General features: G+C 38.1%; 1 protein-coding gene across 4 annotated transcripts in view; it reads right to left on the bottom strand.

The window, feature by feature from the left end:
• Opcml (opioid binding protein/cell adhesion molecule like) overlaps positions 1-15281 on the bottom strand; it is a 1382967-nt gene that overhangs the window by 678762 nt on the left and 688924 nt on the right. The gene's annotated exons all lie outside the window — the stretch shown is intronic.

Genomic DNA, 15281 nt, shown 5'->3' with positions numbered 1-15281 from the left:
AATTTCCTAGTAGATTAATCTACTTGTCATTATAAAATGCCTATTAAGCCATAATATATCTTGCTTTGGAAAGCGTAGTTTGTGGGTTAGCCACTTCAGCATTTTCATTCCATTTGTATGGTATTTATTTTTCTATCATTTTCTTTTTAGCCAATCTGTATATAAAATGTTGCACTCATGTATAACATATAGTTGGATCTTCCCTTTTATCAAGCTTAAAAATTTCTTCCTTTTGATTGTATTGCTTAATCTACTCACATTTAATTATATTATTAACATAGTTGTATTTACTTTTTTGTTTTATATGTCTCGTTTCTCTCATCCTCTTTTATTGCTTTCTTTCACAAAATTAATGTTTTTTGGTGTAATGTTTTAATTAATTTAATGATCTTCACTGTATTTTTCTGACCTGTTTTCATAGTGCTCACTCTAAAACTTACCATATAGATAACTCATCAAAATCTGCTTCAGACACAGACTCTGGATTAGTGAGCTTTGTATTATTACAATGGTAAATTTGGGTATCTGACTTTATAAAGTGAGAAATGTATTCCTTTCACAATTTAAGATATCTGAGGGCATGGCCCTTGTTTAGATAGGACACCTTAAAGTGGCAATGGCAATGGCAGGAGCAGGTACACAGAGAACAGTTACATCCTGAGCTGGGAAGCAAGTCCATGGGAGTGGCCAGGAATTTTTTTTTTTTTTTTTTTTTTTTTTGGTAATAATTTTCCTGTGAGAAAATCCTGGGTTGTACCAAAACTACTGAAGAGCGATATGCAAACTCTTTATACATTCATTTACCTAAAGACCTCCTACTGTGCTCTGCCTTTCCATAGTTCCACTCTGCAGACAGAGCCTTAAGCCATCTTAAAACTGTAATGCTTACTACAAAGAGATGTAGAAACAATTCTACATAGGTCTAGTCCCTCTTTCTACTATGTTATTAGTCTAGTACATATATATTATATTTATTTATATACATATGGTAAACTTAAAATTTATTATTTTAATTCATTATATGAGTTTTATAGAAGCTTAAAGAAAGGAACTCATAATATATTTATAGTTTTTTTTATTAATTATCCTGTTTGTCATTTCTTACTATTCATTTGTTCCTGTAGCCAAGTTACCATTCAGTGTCATTTTATTACTCTAGAATGGATTTGTTTCCACCCACCTCATTGACTGTTCTTTTTGTTGAATGGATTATATTTCTGCATATAATAATTACAACAATACAATTTTATACATATTGGATTTTACAATTTTTCTTTAAACAGAAAGAAGAAAGAAGTATTTATACTGCCTTTTATAATTGCATAATTACTTTTATCACTGATATTTACTTTTTCATGTTGATTTGAATTACTCTCTAGGGTCAACTTCTTTCAGTGTTAATAATGTCCTTTAAAATTGTTTATAAGGGGCTGAGGAAATGGCTTAGAGATTAAGGAGCTTGCCTGCGAAGCCTAAGGACCCAACTTTGATTCCCCAGGACTCACATAGGCCAGATGCACAAGAGGATGCATGAATCTGGAGTTTGTTTGCAGTAGCTGGAGGCTTTGCTATCTCTCAAATAAATAAATAAATAAAATATTTTAAAAATATTTTAAATTGTTTATAAGGTGGTATACCAACAACAATTTCTCATACTCCTTTTTAACCTAGAAATACTGTTATTTCACCTTCGATTTTTAAAATTAATGAGTTATAAATTTATTTTAGGCTCAAAAACTTCAAAGGGAAAAGTAGATATATGCCATACACCCATCTGCCATTATATATGTAGCCTCTTTCTGTCTCTCTCATTTTTGCTGACTCCTTGACAAATCATATCCATTCCATGTCTGTAATTTCATTATGATGCACTTCAGTATTATACATCTCATGTTTGATGAGCACACATTGACACGTGTCTACAATTGCAGCATCATACAGAAATGTTGCGCTGCCCTCGTGTCCTGTGTCCTTCATGCTCTGTTCCTCCTCTCACTTAAGATGCAGCCACTGGCAGCCATGGATCTTTTTTTTTTTTTTTTTTGTCCCCAACTGTTCTAAATGTCATGAAGTTAGAATGTAACAACATGTAGTCTTTCCTTTCCAATTTGGCTTTCTTTACTTAGTAATATGTATGTGTTTTCTCTACATATTTCATAGCTCAATAGCTCATTTCTTTTTAGCACTGAATAATATTTTATTGTCTGGCTATACCACAGCTTATTTATCCATCCGTCTACTATAAGACCTTGGTTGTTTTCAAGGTTTAGTAATTATGTATAAAGCTGTTATAAACATCCATGTGTAGGTTTTTATGTGGACATAAGTTTTCAGTTCATTTGTATAAATACAAAAGAGTATGTCTGCTGGACTGTATGGTGAAAATATGTTAGGTTTGATAACAAACTGTCATCCCAAGAAACTTACTAATTTGATTCCTATCAGTCATGCTTGCAAGCTCTCCTGACCCACATTATTGCCAAAGTATGATAGTGTCACTGCTTAGGATTTGGATCACTTCAACAGATACCTCATTAGTTTAAGAGTTACCTCATTGATTTACAGTTCTTTGGTAACCTTCTAAGGAGGCAAACACTGTGTGTTTACAGTCCTTCCTGGCCATGGTTCCAAAAGCAACAGATAACATAATTCCCTGAAGTACAAAGATAAAACAATATTTTGCTCAATATTATTACTTGCACAAAATGGTTTGCAGCAAATACTGGACAAAACGTTCTAATGTGTTACAGCTTTTCTGATTTCTCTATATTCTCAATAATGTGTGTGTGCTTGTGTGTGTGTGTGTGTGTAAAACATACTGAAACCAATAATAGCACATCTTGCTGACTTTGGCAATGCTATTTAAAAGTCTTTCAGCCCCTGTAAATACTCTTTCTTTTCATTATTCCACTCCTGGCCTATCTGTCTTTTGGTTTTCTGAAGTGTGAATATACTCTACACTATTGCTTTGCTTACCTGGTAAATCATCCTTTGAAGAACTTGAAATAATAGTTTCTTCCCTTTACATGACTGTCCAGAGGTGAGCAGACAGGAGTGGAAGTGCATAGATATGCAGCTGTTAGCTACAGCTGGGCCAAGTGCAGGTCATTGTTCTCCCATCTTCATTGCCTTCTTCTTTCACCTTTTCTTTCCTGCTCCAAACCATATCAATAGTGCCCTCCACCTATTTACACACCTGCACATATAGTTCACTAAAACCACTACCCTTGCTTCTCCACATTTAGGTCACTTCTGCAGCTCTGCTTTGCTATTGCTATCACTCATGGCAAGACTCTTAGAGGCATTTACTTCTCAGAGGTAAGATTACTAGGGTTTGGAGACCTTTGGGCTTATTGTCTCTGGAACCCAGGGAGAGGGAAGTGGTCTCCACTCACATGCTCAGACAAGGAATACCTTCCCCATCAAGGCAGCTTTCTAAGTCAAGTTTTCAAATATTAGTGGCTTCCCAATTTATGTGACTATGTTTGAGAGAGAGAGAGAGAGAGAGTAGATTCTTGGTTGTAAAACAGGAGCTCTGGAAGCCCTAGTGTATAGTTTTCTAATCTTTAACCCTGTTTTTCAACCCTTCCAAGGTGTGGACACATCATCACACACTCCACAATGAGTCTTCTCTGCTAAGCAGATCTCCAGTCACAATGTAGTTTACTTTCTGTAAATTAAACCTGACTGGCACTCCATCCAGTGACCTACTAGCAGTTGTCTGAAAGAAGTGGAAACACAGCTACCAAGGTCCCATTCACTGCTAAGTGAATGCGCCCCACAACTCCTCAGGAGAGAAAGCTCTTTCTGACGCTGCATCTCTTCATGTGCATTTTCATTAAAGCCATCATTTGTCATGTTAAGCAGCTGTTGCAACATAAAGAGTAACTGTCAAATAATATGGCAATTGGAAATGGTGACATTTTCTTTTTAATGTCTTTTTCCTCGAACTCTCTCTACCCTCCTTCAAACCCTTGCTACCGTGGCAATGTGCAAGTCTGACAAGTGCTTCTGTTTGCTGAGGAACAAAACCAGAATGGGAAACAGACTCTTCCTTGTCTCAGCGAGTTCCATGGGTTTCATGGGAAAGTGTAGCCTTCTGCTGTCACTGCTGGAGGCCCTGAGTGATTGGCTGTGCTAGTATCGCAGGCCAGTGGTTGCTGACCTTTGGCTCATAATTGTGTAGCTAGAAAGAGAGCACCTGTCACCACAGATAGCTGTCTGCCACCGGGAAGCACAGGTTTGGAAGCATGGGTTTACCCTGACTAAGAAGACTTCCCACTGCCTGTTCCTGGCGCTCCTTCCCCGGTTAACACTCGACACCAAGAAGTGCCAACAAATGTGACAGTTTTGTGTTTGTTGCTTGTTTGTTTTTATTCAACTAGTCTGCTGCTTCCAGAGCCCATCTTGGCAACCTTTCCTTCCCATTGATGAGGCCTTCTCAGTCCCAATTTTAAGCTCTATTCTAGGCTAGATTTTTAGATACATATTATCCTCACATAAAGGAGTGAGGCATCAGGGTTATTTTACAGGGCTCAGGAGTAAGTCGCATTGTCATAAAATACAATGATTCCTCTCAATGATGGAATCCACTAATTCCAATATCACATTTTGATACCACTTTGTACTACTTGCTAGCATGAGACTGTCTGACCACTAAGTCCTTGACTGTATCTCAATTTATACAATCTTTACTTCATTTCTTCTACACTTATATAGATACTTCAGACTCCTTTGATCGTTAACCTTTTCATCATAAATTCATCATCAAAAACCAATCCTGGATAAAACTACTGGTTTTTTTCTGAGTTTTCAGTGAAAGATACTTCAAGTACAGTGATTCCTTACAAACCCAGACTCACCTAAGTCAGAGGGACCTTATGTTTATCCTGTGTTTTGCAAGTATTCATTGTTAAACTCAAATATCTACTTTCCACAAGCTTTCTCCAATCATCTCAATCAATTGATCAAGTCTATCCCCATCCTCTAGGTCCTATCATTCATCATCTGTCTCCTTCTTCACTTACTGGCTGATCCCTTCCATCTTTGAATAAAAGGTGAAACCACTAACATGGGGTGACCTACCCTTCCTGCGACTAAGCAGAACTGCATTTATGTGGGTTTGTTTGCCAGCCAGATGCCCTGAAAAATCTCCTCTATACTTAACCATACCCAGTAACAAGGGGTGCTTTGTATTTCAGCACCTCTGAGTTTCTTAGGGAAATTTTTCTAAACATTATTCTCATTTCTATTTGGGCTACGTCTCAGCATATCAAATTCACCTTCCCATTGGCTGGTAAATATATGAAAAAATAACAAATTAAAAATATGTTACATTCTTGTTCCTGTGGCAAAGCACCTGACCAAAAGCAGCTAATAGGTAGCAAGGTTTATTTTGACTTACATTTTCTCTGGGGGAAGCTTCATGATGTCAGGGTAAAGATGAGATAGCAGACACTGAATACCACTTCTGCCATAACAGGTGGAAAATAGCAGCATGAGAGTGCTAAGCTCTGGCAAAGAAAAGTTTATTATAATGCCCCCTAAACCTGCCATCCAAAACTGCAGCTCTTCCAGCAGCTCACTACCTCCAAGTTCCACCAATGAAAGACCAAGTATTCAAAGTACATGAGTGCATGGGGGACATCTTATTCAAACCATTTCATTTTGTCCCTAGCTTGTATGGGCTTAAGATGTAAAAGTTTATCCAGCCCAACTTTAAAAGCCCCCAGAGTTTATTTTTTATAAATCCCAACACTGTACATAAGTCCAAAGTCTACTCTGAGACTTAAATCTCTTAACTGTAAGCCTATAAAATTAGCACCCATGCTAAATACATATAATGGCACTTAATAAACATTCACACTACAAAAAATGCCACTGGATGCATCAAGAAAAGATTGGACCAATGTGAGATCTTAAAAAAAAAAAAAAAGACAAAACTCAAATTATGTCACTTCATGTGTAGCATCTTGAACTGGGATGAAATCTTTAGGGTTCCAAGTCTGCCTCCGCTGCTGCACTGCCAACAGCCCAGAGGAAGTCCCATCTCTAACTGGCAGCTCTCCTTGGTAGGCATTCTATTGTCCTAACAACTCTAAAATCCTGAGGTCTACAATGCAAACCATGGTTCATCCTCATGGCTTCACTGTTCCTCCTTGCTAGGATGCCAACAAGCCTGCCTCACATTACCCAGTGGCCACTTTCAAAAATCCACATTGCACATGACACTTCCTTTTTCTGCAAATCTCTTCAAAAAAAAAAAAAAAACCTCTCAGAAAAAGCTATATGGTTAAGTTTCTAGCAGCAATAATGTCACTCCTCTGGTACCAGTTTTCCACTGTAGTTAATTATGTCAATCCTCTGGTGCCAATTTTCTGTTGTAGTTACTTTCATGTTGCTGGTATAAAGCACTCAACAAAAAGCAGGTGATGGGAGAAAAGGTGTATTTTGGCTTACAGGCTAGAAGGGAAGCACATGATGGCAAGAAAAGCATGGAATGAGCAGAGGCTGGGCATCACTTCTGCCACAGCAGATGGAAAACACAGAAAGAGTGAGATGATCTCTGCAAAGGGGCAGCTGGCTACGACATCCCTAATTCTACCCCCAGTAAAACATATGAATCAGCAAGGCTCCATCTCCCAAGTTACCTCCATCTGGGAACAAAGTATTCAAACCAACTGAGTGTATAGGGATTTTCTGATTCTAAACACAACCACAATGACATTTACATGTACCAACTTCTAGTTCCCATTTTTCATCTGCCAATCATACTTCCGCACCAATCATTCCACAAAAAAATCCCTGAAGTCACCATCATAATCATTAATATAATTTCTACTTGATATTCTTAAATGTTCATCTTTCTATTTCTTTCTTCCCTGTTAAATATTACTTTCCATTCATTTCCTATTGGCTCTAAGTCAGCTTCCTTATTTTCACTACAGGCTTGTCTTCTTCTGCCTGGCTTTTGAATGTTAGATTTCTTCAAGGCTCTATCGAGGACCATTCATCTTTTTATTGTATGATTTCTTCAAAGCCCACAGCTTCAGTATTCTCTATGTGAGCTGATAGCTCACTGTAGCAGTTTTCTTGCCATTGCTAGGAGAAAACACTGAACAAAAGCACATGATGTGAAGAAAGATTTTATTTTATGTTTTTTTAAATTATTTATTTATTAGAGTGAGGCAGATAGAGAGAGAATAAGCATACCGAGTCTCTATCCTCTGCAAACAAACTCCAGATGCATGTGTCACCTCATGTATCTGGCTTATGTGTACTGAGGAATTGAACCTGGGTCCTTAGGCTTCACAAATGAGCACTTCAACTGCTAAACCATCTCTCTAGACCTATTTTATGTTTTTAACTTTTTAACTTTTTATTTAATTTGCAAATGGAGACAGAGAAAGAGAGAGAAAGAGAGAATGGGTACACTAGGGCATCTCGCTGCTACAAACAAACCTCAGATACATGTGCCCCTTTATGTATCTGGCTTTACATGGGTACTGGGGATTCAAACTGAGGCCAGCAAGCTGCTCAAGCAAGCTTCTTTAACAAATGCACCATTTTCCCAACTCCAAGATTTTATTTACACTTGCAGTTTCAGTGGAAACTTTCATCATGTTGAAGAGATCATGGCAGAGCAGGCAACTGAGCATCACATCTTCTCACAGTACAAGCTGGAAGTAGTCTGAGTAAGCTAGCTCAAAACACCTAGCTAATAACTAATAACCTTCAAGGTTTACTCCAAGAAACTCAAGTAATCTACAAAGCTTCACAACCTTTTCAAATTGCTGCCAACTGGGGACCATGTAGTCAAAACACATTCAGCTATGGAGAACATCTTATAATCACCACCACAGTCACTGATTTTTTTCTCAAGTCTGGAGCACTATGTTTGTCTAGTAAACTGTCATGTTAACCTCCTTTCTAAGACTCATTCATTCCTCAACAATTAGAAACACTCAACTATGACCTAGGTAGGTATTATTGTAGAGAGCAGTAATATTGCATCTGCAACATATATTAATACATTGCCATATGAAACAGATTATAATGAAGTAGTGCTGAGTAACTAGAAGTGTATAATTTCAGCAAATAGTAAGCTTTCTGAAGGAAACTATAGCATTATAAAATAATCTTGTAGTCAGCCTCATGTTGCTGGAATGAACTTCCAAACTAGACACAGTTTATGGAGGAACAGAATTTATTGAAGCTTACAGAACCAGAAGATCTGTAATGGAAGAAGAATCTGTCCCCCACCACCCCTTACACAGATCCATGCAGAGAGAAAAGCATCCACCACCCACCACAAGCAAGCACACTCCAGTAATCCCAGGCAGAGCTTAGATTTAGGCTGGAATTCAGATCCACCCTTACCACATATTAGGGCTAACTCCCAGAATCTGCCAATGGTGACACCTCCTCCAGCCAGGCAGCTGGAAGTATAGTAATTTGCATGCTTTAATAAACTCCTGAATCTATTGGGGTACATCTATTCAAAATACCACACAGAATAACAAGTGATGAACAATTTTAATTGTATGGTTGTGGGCATTAACTTTGATATGTGATATTTGACCACAATCTAAACTAAACAATAAAGCATGCCAAAACTTAGAGCAAAATAATTCCAATGAGACAGAAGAGCATGCAGGAAGACAATGAATGTGAAGAATGTGTAAACAGGCATATCAGCTCAGCACAAAAACATAACATTTCAGAAAATCTGGGAGTCACATGCCTGTAATCTTCCTGTGAGACCAAGGCAGAAGAAACATAAGTTGAAGACCTTGTTTAGTGATATTTTATGATAACTTGTCTCAAAATTTAAAAAATGTAATCACAAAACAATTTTAAAGATTATTTGAATTTATCCTATTTTAGCCTTCATTTAAAAACAAAATCATCTGTATTTTCCACACCCAGCTCATTACTAGGTTCTGTAAAACATATTTCTATGAAAATTTTGCTTTATTCTACCTCAGCCATATGTTTCTTTGCTCTCTTTTTCATAATTCCAGGATTTGCCCAGAACAGCACGTGCATTTTCTGGGAAGTGAGCTCTCCCTGGTCCTTCCCTTTGACTGCATTTAACTCATACCTGGTTTTCCAAATTTTGGATTATACATCAAAGCTTGACTGACACCTGCTTTAGACTCTTTATAGCTGTTCAACATAAGGTGTTAACTTATCTATTCATTAGCATTACTACTTCTTGGAGCTTTGTTGTAATAGAGAAAGATAATGAAGGTAGAATGTCTGTCATACCCAGAAGATTTGATGCCTTTATATAGTTATTTTCTTTAAAAGGACAGACACTAGACTTGTACAGAAGGCAGGAGACATTAAAATTGTGGGACAACTTCATGCAGAGCATAGGATTTAGTGATTTCATTACCTATTCTCTTAATGAAGCATATTTGATTTTTTTTTTTAAAGAAAGCTATTTTGGGGCTGGAGAAATGGCTTAGCGGTAAAGCACTTGCCTGCAAAGTCTAAGGACCCTTGTTCCCATAGCCAGACGTGCAAAGATGAGGCAAGCGCAAGATGGTGCAAGCATCTGGAGTTTGATTGCTGAGACCCTGGTGTGCCAATTCTCTATCTCTCCAATCTCTCTCTCTTTCTCATGCTGTCTCTAAAAAAATAATAAACTATTTTTTTCACATGATGCATATTTCCTATATCATAGTCAGCCACTTATTAATCTCTAATGATTATTATGACAAAATTCATAGCACCTCTGACTTGTGTTTATTTCCTTTGTGGAGGTCAAGGATGAGGCCAGCATGTATTATAGATAAGAGCCCCCAAACTCCCATCATCAGGTGTTCTATCTCATTTGCAGAAAAATGAGATGATGATTTGGTAATAGCTAGTAGTTTCTGATTTAATGCAGCTGCTAGAAATTAACAAGAACTCTATTGAAAGCTTCCTAGTCACTTATAATAACAAGATTATAAATCACTCCCAGCACTTTCTGGCATTTATGATTCTATTAGAAACATAAGACCTAGTTCAGCTACCCTTATCCATTTATTTTTTAATGTATTTATTAAATTATCTTTTAAAGTTCAAGGGGATAAAGCATATGACTCTCTCACTTTGCTGCCAAATATGTGGATGAGTGATCATGTCTACGTGGAGTTTCTTATTTCAAAGGAGAATGCAGAGAGGAGAAGGAAAACATTTAGATAAAGCCAGAGAAAATTTTATGAAATCTCCACCTTTGGGTGACAGTGTGATACATTACATAAAGCTGTGGATGAATGTGAAAGTCCTAGTTTCAAATACTTGCTACTATTTCCTACCCAGATGAAATGGACCTACTTCACTATGTCCTGCAGTTTTGATCTTTCATTTGTAGAAGTGCGATCATCTCTTTTCAGTATCTACTCAAAAGGCTGTTGGTATCTTAAATAAAATAATAAATTCTGAAGTGTTTTGTAAATTTGCAGGCTCAATAATAGATGCTGGTTATTATTGTTTTTTTTTTAAATTCAATTTTTTGAGAGTGACAGACACAGAGAGAAAGACAGATAGAGGGAGAGAGAGAGAATGGGCGTGCCAGGGCTTCCAGCCTCTGCAAACGAACTCCAGATGCATGCGCCCCCTTGTGCATCTGGCTAACGTGGGACCTGGGGAACCGAGCCTAGAACTGGGGTCCTTAGGTTTCACAGGCAAGTGCTTAACCGCTAAGCCATCTCTCCAGCCCTGGTTATTCTTGTTTATTAAAAATCCTTTTGTTGTTTATTGGAAATATTTATTCAAAATAGGATGTGCTGATTTCAGGCTATTTACAGCTGTTTTTTTTTTTCCCTCTGCCCTAGGCTCTGAAGCAAGATCTATTTTTTGCTCTATGGATCTCTGAGCTGATTTCTCAACTGTGTTGATAACAGCCAAATAATGCCCCCAAATACCCAGGATCTGGAACTGGGCCAGATTCCCTCTAGATTGAACTGAATGGCAGCTATCTATTGATATTGCATTTCCAAATCAAATAATCATGTATCATGTTCACTGTGACATGCAACTTTAGACACATTGATCCATGTAGCTGTATTTTTTCATATTCTCATAAATATACAGTAGTAGATAGAACCTAAGCCATCTGGACCTTAAACTTTAAGCATAAAGAATAGATATTTGCGGGAAAGTGTGGGGGTGGGGAGGGAGGGAATTACCATGGGATATATTTTATAATCATAAAAAATATTAATAAAAATTAAAAAAAAGAATAGATATTTGGGAATAGGGGGAGCTGGTGTACTTGATGACAGCAGGCAGACAGAATTATATGGAGCTTGTATAGGAGTCTTTGGTGACCCACCTGATCTATGAACCTGTTAAAACAACAAGAAGCATGTTCTATATATCCAATTCAGGAAAGTATTTATTGAAAAACCCTCAATAGCTTAGTGTTATGGTGAATAGAAAGCAATGCACTCTTCTTTCCCTATAGGACTTTCGAATGTCCTGGAATGGTTATATATGCACAAGAAATCACTGAAAGGCATCATGGGTTGACACTAGGTCTTATTAATTGAAAACTAAAATGGGCCAAAGTAGAGTGGGATGGGGAGGTTCTGGTAGAGAAGATGAGAGCTAATGAAAATGGTTTGATTCAGATGAAAGAGAATGAATGGGAAAATGACATTTCCACACTGGTGGAGGCAGAAAGGAATACTGACATAACATAATGAGGATTCTGTTTGGCAGGCAGCTCGCATTCAGAATAGAGGTGGAATGGTTGGCAACCAGTGATGGAAGAGTTAGGTAGTAAGATAGGAGTTAAAAATTGGGAAATACTTTGATCCAACCTTGGAAAGTCTAAAGTTATTTGACCTTGAACTTTGACAAGAGAGAAGCCAAATGAGTCTTTCCAGAAAGAAGTGCTATGGTTTTGATTAGAATAGTCACCCTGTCTGAAAGGAAGAGGCTGGTAGCTAGAATGCCTCCCAGAAAGCCTTTGTCATATGAGTTGCAAAGCTGGAGCAGAGTTTCTGGAAGGTGAGCACATGCACTCAGCAGTTTAATTTGAGAGGAGTCCACATCAGAAGGTCATGGTGAGAATGGTTTTCCCAGAGGTGGAGATGCATGGCACTGCAGAAGATAGTTCTAGGTTGTAGATGGCCATGTGTAGAATCTATGCAGTTATGCAGCCTGAGGGCAAAGAGACTGGCTCTTGGATATCTGTTCTTATCTACATAAGACCCCTTGATGGCCTCTTCAAGTCTTTCTGCTACAGCAATGACTGTGGTGCACGTGTGTGCATGCACACACACCCACACAGAAAATCCTAGAAATCAATGTCCTCTACTTACCAACTCCACTTAAATTTCTAGTAAATCATAACAAATTTAACATGTCCAAAACCAAACTCTGTATTTTCTTCCATTAGCTGCATGTCCCACATGTTTCTCATCCCCTCAGCCTCATTTCTGATGGTTACTCAGGGCCCAAATTTTAGAAGTCATCTTTAAGTCTTCCATCTTCTCTCATCCTGTGCTCAGTCCCTGTGCAAATGTTGCCAGATTGAGCTTCCAATCACATGAATGACAACACTATTATTTTTCCCATCACCCGTGATAACAATCTGGTCTAACCTTTGTTACTTCTCTCCTTGACACTGCAACAGGATGTTCCCCAGATTACTGCTATGTAGCTGAATCTCATAGCAATGGTGGAATAATTTGTTTAGAAAGGGTCAAATAATATCATTTTACTGTGCCTTATTCTCCATTGGTCCTGTGTCCCCTGGTTACACAGCTTTGCATGGTCAGTGTCCTTACCCATCCAACCTCTCCTGTCTTACAGCTCTGTTTGTTCATAAAGCCCATCTATTTATTTATTTAAGAGAGGGAAAGAGGCAGAGAGAGAGAGAGGGAGGGAGAGAGAGAGAGCATAAATGGGTGCACCAGGGCCTCAAGCCACTACAAATGAAGTCCAGATGCAAGTGCCACCTTGTGCATCTGGTTTACGTGGGTCCTGGGGAATTGAACCAAGGTCCTTTGATTTTGCAGGCAAGTGTCTTAATTGTTAAGCAATCTCTCCAGTCCCAATGCAGATGTTTAGGAACAACTATGCCTCCACACTAATGAAAGATCATAGTTTGCCTCATGAATATGCAGTACTACTATATGTTAATTAAAATTAAAACAAAAGTATAAAGAGATGAAAGTACTTATTAAACTGATTTGATCATGATTCATTATATACATGTATCAAATTGTCACATTATTCCCTATAAATATATACAAATAATAACAATTTTTTTAAAGACATGAAAAGTTCTTGATCAAATTATACATACTCCTGGCTATTCTGAGGACCTCATGCCACCATCACCTTCCTAGTGCATCTCCTTGGACTTTCTTGGAATTGCCATTCTCCTACACGGGCTCAAACCCTGTTTTTTCTTCTGGCATATATGACAATCTTGCAGACTATGCCTCTACTTGTGTATGTTTTTATTTAGGATTTTGTTTTCTTGTCTTCACCACTAAAACAAGATCTTGCTTAATACATCAATCTTGAGGACTATCAAAATGTAAATAACACTGGTGGCTGAGGCAGGGCATATGCTAAAGCAGACAAAACCAGTACTGAAGAGAAGTGGAAGGCTGTAGAAGGAAGGGATGTCAAAGGAGAAGAGACATGAGGTTATAAAGGAAAGCACAGAGCTTATTATTCAGATAGAAAAAAAAGTGAGAAGTTTTAAGACATAGAAGGACTAAGTCATATAAAAGCCCAGCACTGAAGATGAACCTAGAGATCAGGGAAATGTTGACACATTAAAGAAAAGTTCATTTCAAGTCAATAGAAGGGGTAGCTAGTGCATGATGGTGCCAGAAACAAACGAGTGCTGAAGAACTGAGAGCAAGTGCATTTACCTTTCCCTTCATCCTGTGACAGCTGCTGAATGAAGGAAGGACATGAGCAGACAACATGCAGAGCTCTCTCGGGCTCCACTGAACCATGACTCACAAGGGGGAAAAGAGAGCTAAGGAGAGATTACTTAGATAATAAAAAAAAATACAATATCATTAAGAAACTCCCCTTAGCTTCTTAATTACCAGCTTATATTCAGTTCCTGCAAGAAGAATTAAAATTTGGCATTTTATGTTATTATTAAAAGCATTATATTAATAATAGTCTGAGATCTTTAATTAATTCTTCTAGAAACTATATGCTTTTTCTAGAACCAAACAAGTGAGTGGGCGGAGGTTGCAATGTTTTTATTTGTCCTAAGTATTTCTTATTTGTAAATAACATAGACCCTTATTTCTTACTTTCTAAAGAACATAGACCTTGTGGATTTATTACTGATAAGTACCTTATAATGAAGTGTTAGCAAGAAAAGCACTTGAAGTGCCTTTGCAAATTTCATTTTTAAGTGCATTATATAGTCAGGAAATTGAAATTAAAAACAAGCATGTACCTTCCCCTCTATATTTCTCCCTGGGTGGTTTCTGGGTCATCTCTGCTCATTTCACAAGCAGGAGATGATTTAGTAAATGGCATGTCACAAACAGGCCCAAGGGTTTTCTTTCAATTTACTGTGGACATGGACATGATAAGATTGTCTGCTTTGACTTTAGAGGCAAGTGGTGGTCCATTGCTCTCACAAACACATGCTACGTAGATATTCTATGCCTTGCACAGTCTCAGTACAAAGGAAGGCACAAAGGAAATAGCCGAGGCACCAGCTGTTTGTTTGTGTTTATATGTGTGTGGTGTGCATGTGTGGAAGCATGTACGTGATAGCCAGGTGTTGATGCTTCCTCAATCACCCCCCACCTTAATTTGACTGAGGCAGGGTCTCTCAACATGAGCCTGTATGTCACAGATATGGAAATGACTAGTCTAGTTGGCAAACTTTTCCTGGGGAACCCATCTTCAAAGTGCACCTTCATACCAACCTCGCATTTATGAGGTTGCTGGTGGTTCAGATCCAGGCCCTCATGTTTGCACAATAAGCACTTTGTTGACTGAGCCATCTCCCTAGCTCATGGTGCTAGTTATTATAATGAATTCAGTGCCATTGATGGCTTATATTGTCAACTTGACATATCCTAGAATCACCTCAATAAAACTAGCCTCTGGGCATGCATGTGAAGCACTATCTACATTAGGCTAGTTGAGGTGGAAAGGCCTGTCTTAACTTTTGGCAGCACTATTCCATGGGCTGTGGTCATGGGCTGTATATAACTGAGAGTGGTGGCTGAGACTGGCATGCATTCCTGTCTGCTTCCTGATTGCAGATGCAATGTGACCATCTG

Source organism: Jaculus jaculus, chromosome 3 (assembly GCF_020740685.1).
Source record: "Jaculus jaculus isolate mJacJac1 chromosome 3, mJacJac1.mat.Y.cur, whole genome shotgun sequence".
Classification (NCBI taxonomy): Eukaryota; Metazoa; Chordata; class Mammalia; order Rodentia; family Dipodidae; genus Jaculus; species Jaculus jaculus.
This window is presented reverse-complemented; position numbering and strand designations above follow the sequence as displayed.